Raw genomic sequence first — 15436 nt, 5'->3', positions numbered from 1 at the left:
TTATATCTTCCAATATTTGTGAAAATGTTAGGTTTCTTAGTCAGTTCATTGAAGATGTTTTAATAAAGACAACAGGAGCTGGCCGTGGCAATACAAATGGATGCTATAGATGATAAGTGCTCCATAGATGGTTTGTTTGCTTGTTTCAGCCCTGTCACGGGCACTTAGGAAATCTCTCTAAGATAAGGATGGATAAGGGCACTCATTTCAACCCTGCCGTTTTGATCTAACGATTAAAAAAAAATTCTATTTACACAAAAACTATATCAACACTCATCATTTTTTGATAAAGATATAATATTGGGTGAATTCCATTAAGACAATTAAATACTTCAATCCAGTTTTTAAACCAAACAAAGATAATCAGTCTTCCTTCCCTCCCTCCTGCCCTTTCTTTTGTCCCTTCCACCTTACATTTTTACAGTAGGAATATTTGATAGCGCTAGTATGGAAAAATATTTTAACATAATTTGAATATTCCTTCCTTCCTCCCTCCCTTTCTTCTAAATCCTCCTTACCAAACCTTTTTTTTTTCTTGTAGATTTTACAGTGACTATTTCTTTCATATGGTTTCTGTTTATACCAAATTCTGCACCTTCTTCCCTTGTGATTTTTCTCAGATTGGGCAAATCTGTATTATACCACATGGGGTAGTTGTTGTCACCAAAGCTTTGTGATGGTTATTTCTGTAGGTAGTATATGTTATTAATTTGATGAAAACCCACAACTGATGTTTTAGCTAATACTTCAGAAGTTATTCAGCAAGCCCACCCCAGCACTCTGCAGTTTCTCATTTACCCAGATTAGTCTCTGAACATGTCGTCGATCTAATCTTTCCCTAAACTTTCAATGTCTTGGATTACTTTGGAAGGCTTGCCCTCTCTAAGCTGTGGCAGGGTACATCAGAATGATGGATCATATGTCTTATGTTTCTCTAAAACGATATATTTCAAACATTTTTGACTACTATTACAGTTTTTTTAATGTTGGGATCCAATGCATATATATTTACACATGTTCATCTCTGTGTGTTTATAATATGTATATTTGTGTGTGTCTGAAACAAATGTCTTATGAAACAGTGATCTTGACTTTGGGCAATATTTTCTGCTGTTTTTTTTTTTCTTGATTGTATTTCATTTTTTGAAGTCCTGATTGGAACCCATGTTTCAACATGTACTATTACTTATACCAATCACTATATCAAAATCATTCTTTTGAGGATTGATGCTCTAGAACTGTTTGCTCTGCTACTGTCTGATAAACCTTCCTTGAGTGCCTTGTGTGTCAAGGGCTGATTTAAGGGGTAGCAGGTGCAAAAATGAGGCAGGAGTGTTCCTTGCCATATGATGCTTACATTTGAAGGGACAGAAACAAGAGAAATAAGGTGAGCACCAGTGAGGACATGATGCCTTCTGTCTTATGAGTAGACATAGGAGTAGTCAGAAAAAGCTGGAGAATGAGATGACATCTCTCCTGATATTTAATGCATGTATAGGAGGTAAATATGTAGTCACAAAAAAGAGAGGGGGTTTTAGGTGCCCTTTGCAACTCTGTAACGAGAGACTAGGGATAAAATTAAGGGGATATAGACTCTGTGATCATGATAAACAATATTTTAATGCAATATGTTTAAGAATAAAAATTAATGAATATAACAATAAACAAAATTTCAGATTTCAAATCGACACAGAATCAGTATTATAGCAAAGGCTCAAGTAATGAACATGGATTTGTAGTGAATTGTACCTCAAGGAAGTGAAGGGATTCAGGTGTCTAGATTATATATTAAAATTGTTGAGGGCCAGGGATTTAGCTCAGTGGTGCCGCTACCTGCCTCTCAAATGCAAGGTCCCAAATTTGATCCCCTATACAAAAAAAAAAAAAAAAAAAAATTGGTGATATTGACATCACAGAAGTAGAAATGAAGTTTTGACATATGAACTGAATATGGGAGATAAATATACAGGAATACACATGGGATCTGTAAGTTTCTGGAAAAATTTGTTAATATGTACATTTATGCATGTGTTCAGACTCCAAGTAAAGGAAAGCATTTCATATTTAAGTTTTATTTCATGCTTAACAAAATAGTTTCTTTTTTAAAAAATCAATTTTATTGGCACATTTTAGGTATACAATATAATGACATTCATCATTGGAAATTTGCACCTGTACATAATCTCTCCTGGTTCTTATTTTACAAAATAGTTTCTTGTCTTTTGCTTTTTTAAGCAGTGGCATTACATTTTTGCCTTAAGGATATCTGATAGAGCTAGTATGGAACAATATTTTAGCAAAATTTAAATTACTTTTCCTTCATGTTGTTTATTTCTATAATTACTGGATTGTGACTCTGTGGCCTCCCTGAAATAACTTGATATATCTTTTCATTGATGACATTTAACTAACGATGTAAGTCAGATTCTAGGAAGAGGATATGTAAAATATCCACATGTCCCTTCTGTAATATTCACAAAAATTATCATGTCCATTCATTATTTAAATGGGCTTTTAGTGAATATCAACATTAACAAACCATGTTAATGTGATTTAAAATATGTAACATAATTTGCAATGTCATCTGATGACGGAACTATCACACTGCTGCATGTGGTGCTGACAGATCGCTCTTAGGAGGAGTCACTTGCACTGTGTGTGGAGGGGAGATGCACATCCCTGTGGGCTGGCCACTGTTCTACACACTCTCCCTTAGAGGATGCTCCAAGAAGACGCTATATTTGATGTTGAAATGTCCTACACTATGCGCCCATCCTACAGCTTCCATCTGCTCTGCCCTTAAAGGGGCTGGCATATGCCAGATGATTGGTAATATTCTCTCTGATTTGCTGTGTGTGTCTGCACCCTTTTGTTGTTTTTCTGTTTTGTTATTGTTGCCTTCATTAATAGAATCTACAAGGGCCTTATTTTGGATCTCATAGAATGGTTCTTCCAGAACAGAGTGATCTAGAAGTTAGCAAGAGCTCGCCTGAAAATGTCATTTTATTCCTTTGAATGCAGCAGCAAAAAGCTTTTCCTCCACTGGTTCTTGCTACTTGTTCTTTTTGTTCTTTCAAAGTAATGACCAATTGCAAATCTTTGAGTACAAAGAGCTTTACTAAGTCAGTGTCATCTTGTGCCTTACCTCAGCATGCAAAGGTGAATTTTACCAAAGTCACTGGATGAGAATACGAAACCACCCCCCTCCCCTTTAATGTACTTTGTCTTTTTTACAGCACAAGTTTTCATTTCCAAATACCCTGATCTCTTTTGGGATGGATCAGTAGCCACTCAAATAAGCCTCTGGCTTTGCAGTATTCACAGGGCCCATAGACACATGTGTGATATTAACACAAACTTTAGCAGCTTCCCTTGGACTTGTAGCTCACATCCCCTTGTTTCTAGGTAAGATAAATTGAGTTGTCCCCAAAAGACGTGGTGCCTAACTTGATCTGACAGAATTTGAACTAGAGACTTTCTTTTGGTTTTTACCCTTTTCTCCCTGTTTCCTGCCAATGAATCATTTGTTTCATTAGGAAGCAGTGTTGTGTTAAAATTTTATTTATTCTCTTGTTCCACATTTATGCGTATGTGGTCATTTTAAATTATTTTGCAGTGTATAATAAACAGAATGTAAATTAACTTATTTTTATCATCAATACTAGGGAAGACAGTCTGACATTTAAAAATATATGTATCTTCATACGCTGAAATACGGTATGGTGTCCTCATTTGAGTGAGGGAAAGTACAAACAAGAAATACGATAAAGGATGTCTAGAAAGGGAGAAGGGGACAGATCTCTTCCAATAGGAAAATGCCCCAAGGGAATAAGAAGAGGGATGAGGAGGAGGGGAAGGGGAAATGAGAGGAATAAAGATGTGCCATGTACAGGCTCCTAATAACTCCAGTCAATAACATGAGCTAGGGCAAATAATATCAAGTGTGAAAAAGGTGATAGGGAACCAGAGGAGAAGGGTGGAAGGGAAGGAAGGGGAAGGGGATTAGAAAAAAACACACTCCGTAATATGAGCATGTAACCGCTCCCCATGATGATTGTATACTGCGTGAACTGCAAACAGGTACTGATAAAATAAAATTTTAAAAAGTGTATATGTTTGTAGATCCTTATTCTTGTAAGATACAGAGGAGCATACACATAAACTCACACAAATACTACTGAGCACCCATAGGTGGCGCCATGCTTCATCCATGCATGGCTTGAGGGTGGAATTTGCTTGTAGAAGTAGAGTAGGGGGAGGGGGAGGCGACAGAATGATTAGTATGTCTTTATTGGGTCTGGGGAGGAAAAAATAAACCCTTCATTTCCAACAATTTCCATTGCCCGTGTCACCTCGGCATTTAATTTGCTTCATTTACACGACTACTTGAATTTTTCCCAGGTTAGTTGCGCCTATTAATTATAACCTAGAGGGATTATATTAGTAAACAAATGGACTACAGTATCTGAATGGAGGCCAACAGAGGGCTTCAGAAGGGCTACTCCGCATGCGCTGAGCATGGTGAGATGGACTGAGGCTACTTTTCACCTTCTCAGGTCGCCATGGTTTCTTATAACCTTAGAGGTTAGAGTCTGACACAGGCTGACTTCAGATCTCATGGAATTCTGGAAATGTTAAGAGACCCGTTCAATGTCCCACTGCAGGACAGAGAGGTGATGCCCTTTTCACCAGCCTGTGAGGCCTTTACCTACTTCGGGGTTTAGTGGATGTGACATTCATTAAATGCATTTTGGGTGAATGCATTTTTCTTGCATAACTGGATGTTTCACAGTGGCCCACGAGGTGAGCATTGTTTTAAGATCCAATTTGTGGATAATCTGTGTCTCTTGGTGGAAAGGGCAGGGGGGTCCATGATTCCATCTCACTCAGAGAACTTACTGTCTTCCTTCTTGCCAACTATTTAGGTTCTGTGCAGTTTCTGCCATTTTTACCTATTCTTGCTCTTCCTCATCTTTTTTGTTTTAGTTTAGACATATGAGTCCCTGAGGTATGTGGCATAATTGTAGACTACCAGGGATGAGTGACATTTTATGGGGCAGAATTTACTTTCCACACTTGTGTATGCCATTATGAAAAACTACTTATGATTGTCAATGAATGTTCTTGGAAATCATCTTCTCATGTAAATGCAGTTGAGCACTTAAAAAATAATATCAATGACATGTTTGCATTCCTGTTGAGCCTGAAGGTCTGCCTGACGTTGCCAGTGAAAATTTGCAGGGCTTGATTTTAAAATCTTGAGCAGTTAATATGTAATAGAATCAGCAGTGGCTGTCTTCCCTAAGCCCTGGAAGAACAGGGCTCTTCACAACTTATTTTGGAACATGCCAGGGCCATCTTTGATTAGCTTACCTTTATTTAGCCTTCTTTGTTAATTAATCGACCCAAAATTTAGCTGCCTAGTAACTTGGATGTTTCTTTAGACATCTTAATTGTGTAGGTCTGGATGTAACATTCACATTGAAAGTCTTTGTCTTTAAGTTTCAGAGATTTCTATTTATCCAGGGTAAAAAGTCAAAACTCTAATTGGGGTTAATATTGAGGCTCTCTCAGGCTCTATATTGGAAATGGAGGTAGGTGGTAAAGCTTAGAGTTTCATAGGTAGATTTTCATTTTCAAGATGTCTCTCTGCCCTGTATACATATTTTTATTAACATGCATAGAGAAATACAAGAAAGCAAAAGAGAAAAATATTTTGCAATGCGGAGAAATGCCTAATTGGTTCTCTTTTATGAAAATCTGAAACAATTTTCTTGCAGTAAAATACTAAAGATACTCATTGGCCCTCTCTTCTTTCTCTGGATTAATCAAGTGGGATTGCTGCCTTAAATTGCCCAGCTGGAGACCACTGGCTCACAGGACTCCAGGCTCATGTGTTGGGGCAAGAGTTAAACCCTGGGAAGTTGACAGAATATTCATCAAGTCAGGCTGTGTGCTTCTTGGGAAAACTGCCCTGCAGCGGGCTGTGTTTCTCTGGTGTCCATAAAACCAGTTCCACCCAGCAGCTCAATCTGTGGGTGCTGGGTATTTTGCTGATAGTTTTAAAATAGGGACTAGTTTATTACTATTATTTTTAGGATATTTTAGTGCCCAACTTTACACATGGTGTTAAACTACAGCATTTTCAGCAGAAATTAAAGCAAGTCCATCACTAACCAGGAAGTTGCTCTACCCCTTGCCTCTGGCCTCTGTGGTCACTTGGCACGGGCACAATTGCTTTTTGCGTGAATTATTTTTTACTCTTCATACAGGAAGCTGGGATGAGGATGAGATCTACTTGCAGCAAAGTAGAAGTGAAAATGCTTATCATGCAGGTGTGGTGCAGTCAGTAACTGGAGGAAGTAAAAGCTGCCCCATGAATTCTGAAGTCAGCCTTTGAGGTCTTCTATTTGTCTTGTAGAAGGTGGCTAAAGATGAAAGCCGAGAATCACAAATAGCATTCTCATGCTTTTCAATAGGTTCTAGGCAATCAGCTTGTGAACCTGCATCTAAATGTGCAGGATTAGTTTATAATAAGACTCATTCATTCCCATACTGAGATTGGCCCACAGTATCATTCTTGCAAATATCCTGATTCACAGAGAGTTCACGTGGTTTTCCATGGAATCTGCGCTAGAAACTACAGCCACATTTTAGAAGGGCTCAGTTTTGTATTGTTCTCATTTGAGGATCCTTTGAATCTTTGTCAGACTTACACAGGCAGTGCAGGAGAGTGGAGAAGAGCATTTATTGAGCTGGGAGGTCATGGGCCAAGGAAATTTTTATGCCATTTTACTTAATTTACTTCCCACGGGAACCTCCTGAGTTTTGGATTATTATGCCCATTTTATAGATGAGGAAATTGAGGTTCTGAGTGACTTGCCTTGGTCACAAAGCTTTTAGATAGAGGAGTTGAGCATCCGGCTCAAATACCAGTGCTCTGGAATTGTCCTTCACTGCTTCCTTGAGCGCATTGTTGCAGGGCACACCAGGGCTTCTGCAGGGTCTGTCCTGACCCGAGGACTCAGCATGCGGTCACCGGGCTGGGCTCAGGTGTAGCATGTGATACTTTGGCTAAAGAAGTTGGGCAGCTCATATTATAAAGATGCATCTGGTCCCATCTTTTGGGACATATGACATGAGTATTGGAAGACATCAAGGTATGGATAGTACGCCTCTTTGGGCCATTTCTGACATTCATGATTGTAACAGGTCAGGTTGTGTTTTATATGTTGCTTGGATGTTTTCCATTTACTTTTGTGGAGTAACCCATCTTTCATTGCACTCTTTTGCCTTTTTGTCTCCTTTCTTTCCCAAATACTCTTGCTTTAAGTGCACAGATTTCTGCAACCCTGACAGAGAATAGATCAACTTTAGATTAGCTCTTCTGCAGCTGGCTGCTCACATGGTAAAACACTGGCCTGAGTAAATCAGATGTGCAGTTTATATAAGTGAAAACTAGTGTGACTGTCCATTGACCTACTGTGTCTTTCCTTTTGAGGCACTAAAGAGCAGATGCGACCCTTTGAGCTGTCACATATTTTGACTTGATCCCTGTCTCATAGCACGGTTTGGACCCAAAAGGTAGAGTCAACCCTAAGCAATTCAGTGACTGTAAATATTACCTGATCCTTCATTGGAGTTTTCAGTTTGCTCTCTTAGAAGAGGAAACATCACTTGCTTCTTCTCACCACAACTTTGGAATTGTTTTCCTGGGAGAATTAGAGTGAGAAAATAGGGCCTCCCAATGACAAGAGGGGCATGGTTTTGCTAATCTCACTGAGTTCTTCTCACAAATAGAACCCACAGCATTGCCCACATGTTCCATTTTAATAATGGACATCCACTAGTATTGGTGGTTGTCTAACCATCCAGGCACTGCTGAAAGCTTGCCCTTATGATAAAGATGCAGCATTCGGCATTTGAATTGTTAATGAAACCCAATTAAAATGATACTTGGGTACATATTACACTGTCCATCAATGCTGGCTTTACCTTTCACACATATTTCTTTTAAATCAGAGGGCCCACCTGCCAGATTCTAGTTTCTCATGGGTGTCCCATATTTGACACAGGCCCTTCTACCACACTGGGTCACCATCTGCTGCTCTTGCATTGCCTCTGATCCAAATGAGAAGCTAAGTTGGTAAGATCAGAAAGGAATCAGGAAAAAAAAATGAATAAAGGAAAAAAAAAATGAATAAAAGGAGGGATTATATTTGGAGAAGATAGAGGATTCTGGGTACAGGAAAGCTATCTAGACAAGCTAGTTGTGTGCAGGTGGAGCTCTAATCTTATTTTATGAAAGAGGAAATAAAGATGAGCTAGACAGAGCCCTTGGCCAAGATCCTCATACGGGTACATCTAACCAGGCATTGGGTGAGGCAGCCAGGGGCAACAGTTATTTCAGCACAAAGCTGTTTTCAAAATCATGGCCATTCTCAACCCCAAGCCCCCTTACAGGTCATGCCTGAATACCTTCAGTATGCCACATGTAAAAGTACACTGTGAGCAGATTGGACATGCCCTGTGAATGACACCTTATTTATTGTCATGACGCCCTCCCTTTTTCCGTCATGCTTTAGAATTACGGGCTGGAGCAGATTTTAATATTCTATTTATTTTAGGGGAGGAAAGTGTTTTTCTTTAACCACAGCATTCATGCAATACCCACTGCTGGCAGTTTCCCCAGCATTTAAGGAAATATTGTTGTAGGACTTTTATGTTCTGTACTTCAATCAGCCAGAGCCAGCAGTATCCCAATAGAAGGACCCTCAACAGACCATTTTCAGTATTTTGCTACAATTAAACTCCTCTGGTTTTAGCCCTCAGGCAATTTAGTACCTTTTTACATATGCACATTATGAACTTTTGACCAGGGTCTAGCACTCATATATTAGAGTGCTGCTCTTGAAAGCAGGCTTAACAAGTTCCTCTGAGTATTGCAGTTGGAGTCAGTTGTGGAAAAGGTAATTTAAGCAACTTGCAGCGAGGCCATTCAGAATCTCAGCGATGATCCTAAATATCTCTCTTTCCCTCGCTCTCTCTCTCTCACTCTCCCACGTTTTTTTCCCTTGTTTCCTCTGGAAGCTGGTAGCAAGAGCTTTCACAGTCTGTGATTGATCTTTTATTCAGTAGCTAACGAGGGCTGTGATTCTATTAGCACGCTACAAGGCAAGAGAACAGTGATTTAATGAAGTGTCTAGTGAGCCGGCCATAGATTTATCCTGTTGTCGCTAATTTGCAGTGCCGTGGTGAGCATAAAGGAAACGGCACTCACACTGCTATTAAGCAGGTATTTCCTTAGTAAATTGTTGTAAGGTCAGGTACAGTTATCTGAGCAAAAGCAATGCCTTACCTCTTCAGTGTCTGCAAATGACAGCCGCCGTGCTGAGCACTCACCGAAGTGGAACCAGGAGATCAGAGGTCCGTCTCCAAGTCGCCCTTAGTGGAGGTGGGAGCAGATGAACTGCCAAGCAGGAGTAATAGAGTCATAATTGGTGATTAGAACTGGAAAGGTGCAATAACATCTTAATACAAACTGGCGTATGTTATAGTTACTGTCAGTTGTTGTAAACTTGCCCTGCCGCCTGGACTAGTTACGCTTCCCATGATTAGCTCTGAGAAACGAGGCAGCAAGCACTGTGACAGCCACACCGATACAAGCAGCCCATAGCTGCTTCCCAGGGTCTTGCCCTGTCCCTGCTGTTTTTCTTGGGCACCTGCACTAGACCCCCTTGGACCATGTCACGGTAACCTTTTCCCACCACCCTAGGAGGAGTGTGATTTCATTAATGTCCTCTGATCTCCTCTTTTTTTCCAGGCATGGTGACATTTATGCATGCTGGCTTTGAGGCTCGTTGAACTTTTGTTTTATTTGCTTTTGCTAAGGGGAGGTATTTGCCTAGTGTCAAATCCATATCCCACTGCAGTTCTGTGTGCACAGTAACAGATTTGGTCTTGCCGTGCCAGGGGAAAAAATGAAAGAAAATAAACACGCAGAACAGAAGAATTATACACTGGGGATCAGTGTTGTCCAGAGCACATGGAATAGTTCAAGTGCAGCACACGTGGTTGAGGTACCTGTGCAGTCAGTATAGGTGGCGGCCACCCTGGGTAAAGGTAATTGAATAAATTCTTAGACAGTGCTTAATGAAATGCCAGGACTGCCTAAAAAGACAACTCTTGAAAGCCAAGGTGTTCAGCTACATATTTGGAGACATTTCTGTGTCCTGCAGCGTAATTGCTCTTTATCTTCATAGAGGAAGCTCTCCAGATAGGTGGAGCCGATATCATTACTGATACTATTGATAGATATATGCCTGATTGTTTGTATTGTTTTGAGTGGGATAAGGCTGATCAGGATGCCTGGGCAAAGAAACAGGAGATAATGTGGTAAGGTGCACAGTTGCAGCCTGTCATCCGGCACACAGTAGTTTCTGAGTAAATGTTTGACTCTGCAGCTAAAGGGTTGTGGACTGAGGCTGTATCCCTGAGTTCTTTGCCTGATCCTTAAAACCCAGGTAAGGCTCACACTAACTTCAACCTAGGGCAGATATGTGTGTTGAGTTACGTGAAGTTTATGATCAAGAGAGGAAGGTAGATGGGACCTGATCGCAAGTCAGGCTCGCTGTCTCTCATAGTCCACACAAGCACCTTGCTGAGGTGACTGCATCGGAGTAGCAGTGACAGTTGAGGATAATATCCTGAGTGCTCTCTGTGTGCCCACATTTCCTTGAATCTTAACGGCGATCCTGCAAGATAGCCCGTTGTCTGGTTACAGGGCTGCAGTTGGGAGGTCATGTCAGGCGCAAGTTAGGATGTGGACCCAGCTTTGACTGGATTTGCCTTTCTTCCTGTAAGCACAGAAGTGATCCTAATGCCTCATGTGCTCCCTATCTCCTCCAGTCCTTGCTGGTGAAGCCTCAGCTTCCGTTTCTGTAAGGGACTCCGTTCATTCTTCTCGCTGGAAACGTGAATGCCACAGCCTGCCGTTCTGCTCTGGGACTTGATGTGAAACAGCTCTCAGCTTCATTCCCTAACCCCAAACTGAAAAGGTTGGGGCACTGTCCTTGAATAATAACCCACATAGACCCATAATCTCTTAATATAACTTGCTCTCCAGGAATGTTTCACATTTTCCACATCTGCAGCCTGTCTGGTGATTAGCTCTTCATGCAAATGCTCTTTGGTATGTGAACTAATGTACTTCGTTTTATTTGCCTGGCAAATAATGCCCATCATGGGAGTGTAATTGTTGTGTACTTAAAAAAAAGTATTCTATGTTTCATGGATTTTTTTCTCTTTCTGAAAAACTGAACTTTTGACTCAAACTTGGATTCATAAGGGATTTGTTTTTAAATTAAACGAGCCTAGCACACCAGACACAAGACGTTACACATTATATGATTCCGTTTATATAAAATATGAAGAGCAGGCAAATCCATTAGAGATGGAGTGGAGATCAGTGGTTCTCAGGGCTGTGGGAGGGAGATGGGGAATGACTGTTAATGGCTGTGGGCTTTCCTTGCAGGGTGATGAAAATATTTTGGAACTAGATGTAGATGATGGTTGCGCAACTCTGTGAGAGCCACTAACAATTGTACACTTTGAAATGCTCAATTGTATGTTTTATGAATTTCACTTCAATAAAAAAAGAGTGAGGCTAACACAAGGAGAAATATTTTAATGTGTGGGGCATATTAGATTGCTCATTTTTTCCCCTCCATCTGTCCTAAGTACTCTCTCTGGCCCTCATAGCACAGGCAGGAGGTGTCTGGGTGGAGATCATGCCCAGGTAAACCAATCTCAAAGACGGAAGCCAATTCCCACCCTGCATGGTGTTTTACACAGAGTCGTGGAAACAGGTGCTTATACTTACCTTATCATCTCACCACGCTATTGATTAGTTATGTGTTTGCCTGTGCTGTTAATAATGTATACCTTGAAAAATCCATGTGCATTATAGTCTTTGATCTTGCTATGTATTTCAGAGCCAAAGATTCCATTTTCCTTTTCTTTCTCTCTCTTTTTTAATTTTCAAAGAAGTAGAGCAGAAATAATTTTAAAATTTTCTTTCCCCTTTTCTAGTGGAGAACTTCCTGGGGACCTGCAATCATGTTAACAAAATACAGGTGTGCTGTGTGCTATATATACTAGTCATATGTACTCACGGATGCATACATGTACATACACACTCAGGTGCATAATGCATACATATGTAAGTGTTCAGATATGTATATGTGTACTCCCAGGCTAATACTTGTATATATATACCCATATCCATACATTCACACAGGCTAGATATCTCCAGAGAGAATTATAAATCACAAAGTGTTCAAGCCTACTATATTCTAGAGGTGAGGATTATCTGAATATAAGATTTACTCATCTCATAGATTAAAACAGAAATTAAAGACTTTAGATTAAGGCAAGATCAAAGGCCCTCTTTTCATTGTTCTTTTATTGTTTATTGACTTCAAAAAGACTTTTTAGTTTAAACTGACTTTAATGCCTCTTGAATGCTCTTTTGTAAAATGACTTTGAAAACTCCAGGATAATGTCTTCATTAAGTGGAGAAAAATCTTGGTAAAAATATAACTGTAACTTGGCTTTCATTAGAGTAGAAAGAGATAAAGCTTTGCTTAATTAATGTCTGTTTTCTCTCTGTTCAGAATTATAAGGATAAAGGGGGCTGAAATTAGTACTGATAAAAGCTTGAAATAGACATTATAACTGGAACTTTCCCCTGTCTTAGCTTTTAGAGGATTGTACTAAATACAAGTCTATGAATAAGACTGTGATAGTCTAGGTGTCCTGCCTTTTTACGTATAAGATGATTCCAAGCCCCATGACACTAATCACTCTGCTTTCTCCTTCTTTGGCTTCATTTTCTTCTTTTTTGTCTCCAACACCTATATAGAAATTGTTAATTCTTGGGGAGTGATGTGTTTTCTTTTCTACATAATAACTTCAAAGCCTTCCCTTCCTTTTCCTAAGTCATGAAGCAAAAATCACCTCTCTCAGCGTGTTTGTCCTAACTGCCCCCAGGAATGTCCCTGGCCTCTGGCCGAGGAAGGATTCCTTTTATTCCCAATCTTCACTCTTCTGTGCCTTTCTACATGTTCTTGGTTTAGCTTGTCTTTTCTAGAGAGCTGATCTGTTCCTTAAGCCTAGGTAAGCAGCTCAAGACTGCTTTTTTCTTTTAACCTTCATATGGAGTCAAAGACTGGGCTCTGATTTTGAGCCTCCAGCAATATAGTGCGCCTGTTGGTGAGGATTGTACCAGCTGGCTCCTCCCACCCTCCCAGTTTTATTGCAGTGGTGTGGGAGAACCACCCTGCAGAGCGCTAACTGAGCTTCTGGATTCATCCTTTTGCTTCCTCCTGAATGCAGTTCCAGGGACCATCTATCTCTTGGCGCACTCTCCACCCTCTTACAAGACTTCAGGCTCTTCCTTTTTTCAAGCCTAATAGTGAGAGGAAGCACAATGATAAGCAGAAAAAAAAGCACAAGATTTAGGATAAACATACCTAGGTACAAATGATCATTTTTTCTTTATACTCTCTGACTCATTGACAACGCATTAATTACTGAGCCTGCCTGAGTCTCAGTTTCCTCCTCCAGAAAGTGAGAATGGTTGTATTTATTTCAAAGCATTGTGGTTGGATCAAATGTGGTCGAACAGAGTGTAGGAAAAATCTGTGTTCTGGTTTTAGCAGCACTGCCGTCTACTTCTGCGCGGTAGCAGCTCTCCTCCAGCGCCTTCATTTTAGGCAGCTAACATTTGAAAAAGCCTCCCCTTTTGCCTCTTTTCTCCCAATTTATGTTCAAGAGTGAAACTTTCAGTATTGTGATGTCTTCCACCCAATGGGTCTGAACCACTTGACTTAGCTATCTTTATTGTTTTTCTCAATAGATGGGTAGGTGAGTAGATTAATTTTGTTTTAACATCTGTGCAGTCCTGCTGGCCTTACTCTTTCTGAATGCTCATATGCCACTGAGTCCTAGATTTCAGGAGGCAGAAGTACTGTAAATTCCTCGATTTTAAGTGGCATGGATTCACTGCGGGATTGTTATGTAAACCCTCAAGGATATTTATACTTTCTCCTGAGGAGGGTAATTGAGCCTCCAAACCACCCACCATGATTTCTGCCTGTAAAATATTTAAGGACTGGTACTATAAAGACATTTCCCTTATGCAATTTGTTTTCCAAAGGGCCAGGAGAACAAGGAAAATATAGCTCAGCGTAACTTATGAAAACCAAACTCTTAACCTACAAACTCTGTCTCCTCACAATAGCACTTGGAGATGGGCTGAAGGCAAACAAAAAGTGAGCAGAAGGGAGGGTTCTGGAATTGAGATGGCAGGCTCCACAATTTACCGTGATGATGGTATTAAAAATCACCCATTCAGTATTTAGCCAGTCTTTCCCTGGAAGCATATCATGGAGTGTGCAAAAGAGGGTTTTGATAAAAGAAGTCTAGTTAAGAGATGTGAAAAACCTAAAAAACCTAAAAGCAGGGCAGTCTGCCAAGACATCTCTTCCTCACAGAGAATGAGGAGGCTATGGACTCCGCTTATGCCATGGACAGCTGGGTTGGCTGTGAGTTTTGTGTTTTCTTTCTCTGAGTTTGTAGAAGCATCGACAGGCATGTTTTCCCTAGGGAGAACATCCTCAGGAGCCTCAGCCAGTGAGCTGATGCTAGTTGACACCTGGTGATGATCCTCTGGTTGTTTGCTTAACAGATCTCAAATGAACCTGGCTTTAGAGTCAATGAGATGGGAGTAGAATTCTCAAGGACTCTAATTGAGATGTGTAAGCTTTAGATTGCTGTATTATTAAAGGAAATACTGGCTGCTCTAACAAATAAGCTTATGCCTATACAGTGCCTCCAGCATGGTCAAAGTTTACTTCTTATTCATGGAAAGACCAAAACTGTTGTTCTGGATTAGCAGGCAGCTCCCTTCCAAGAAGAGATGCAGGAACCCAGGCTCTTTCCATCTTGTGGCTCCGCCATCTTCCATATGTAGTGGCAACAACTGCCTTGCTTGTTGACATGAAGCTAGTGAAAGAGGAAGAATGCAATGAATGTTGTGTGGGGGCATTTTAAGGAGCAGAGTTAGGAGTGACACATCTATGTATTGCAAGAGTCCAGGACATTAGTCTAGCTGTGTACCGAGGAAGAAGTAGAACACAGAGAATCTTTGCCTTGGATCACTTGGGATTCTCAACCATTTTTTAAAATAAGGTTTTTGTGTGTTTGACTCTATAAATAACCAAAGATAATTAACTAAGCTCCTACTCCTGGCTAACTCAGCCTTGTGGGGACATTCATTGTTACTGTCCAGTGTGCTAGGTGCCCTTGTTACCTTCCACTACAGGACTGACAAGTATGATATATACTTCTCAACCCTGTTGGCATCTTAGCATGG

At 40.4% G+C, this 15436-nt stretch overlaps 1 protein-coding gene across 4 annotated transcripts in view; it reads left to right on the top strand.

The window, feature by feature from the left end:
* Wwox (WW domain containing oxidoreductase) overlaps positions 1-15436 on the top strand; it is a 930576-nt gene that overhangs the window by 306382 nt on the left and 608758 nt on the right. For 2 of the 4 annotated variants that reach the window (XR_015450909.1, XR_015450905.1), the window contains exon 8: positions 1-15436. This exon is cut by the window's left edge and continues 14766 nt beyond it; it is cut by the window's right edge and continues 372742 nt beyond it. The exons of the other annotated variants lie outside the window; for them this stretch is intronic. The gene's annotated coding sequence lies outside the window, so the exon portion shown is untranslated. 4 annotated transcript variants of the gene reach the window in all.

This window comes from Heterocephalus glaber, unplaced genomic scaffold (assembly GCF_053883595.1).
Source record: "Heterocephalus glaber isolate CG9 unplaced genomic scaffold, H.glaber_assembly_v1.0 deba00000071, whole genome shotgun sequence".
Taxonomy (NCBI): Eukaryota; Metazoa; Chordata; class Mammalia; order Rodentia; family Bathyergidae; genus Heterocephalus; species Heterocephalus glaber.
The sequence above is the reverse complement of the archived record's forward strand: the minus strand, read 5'-3'. Positions and strand labels throughout refer to the sequence as shown.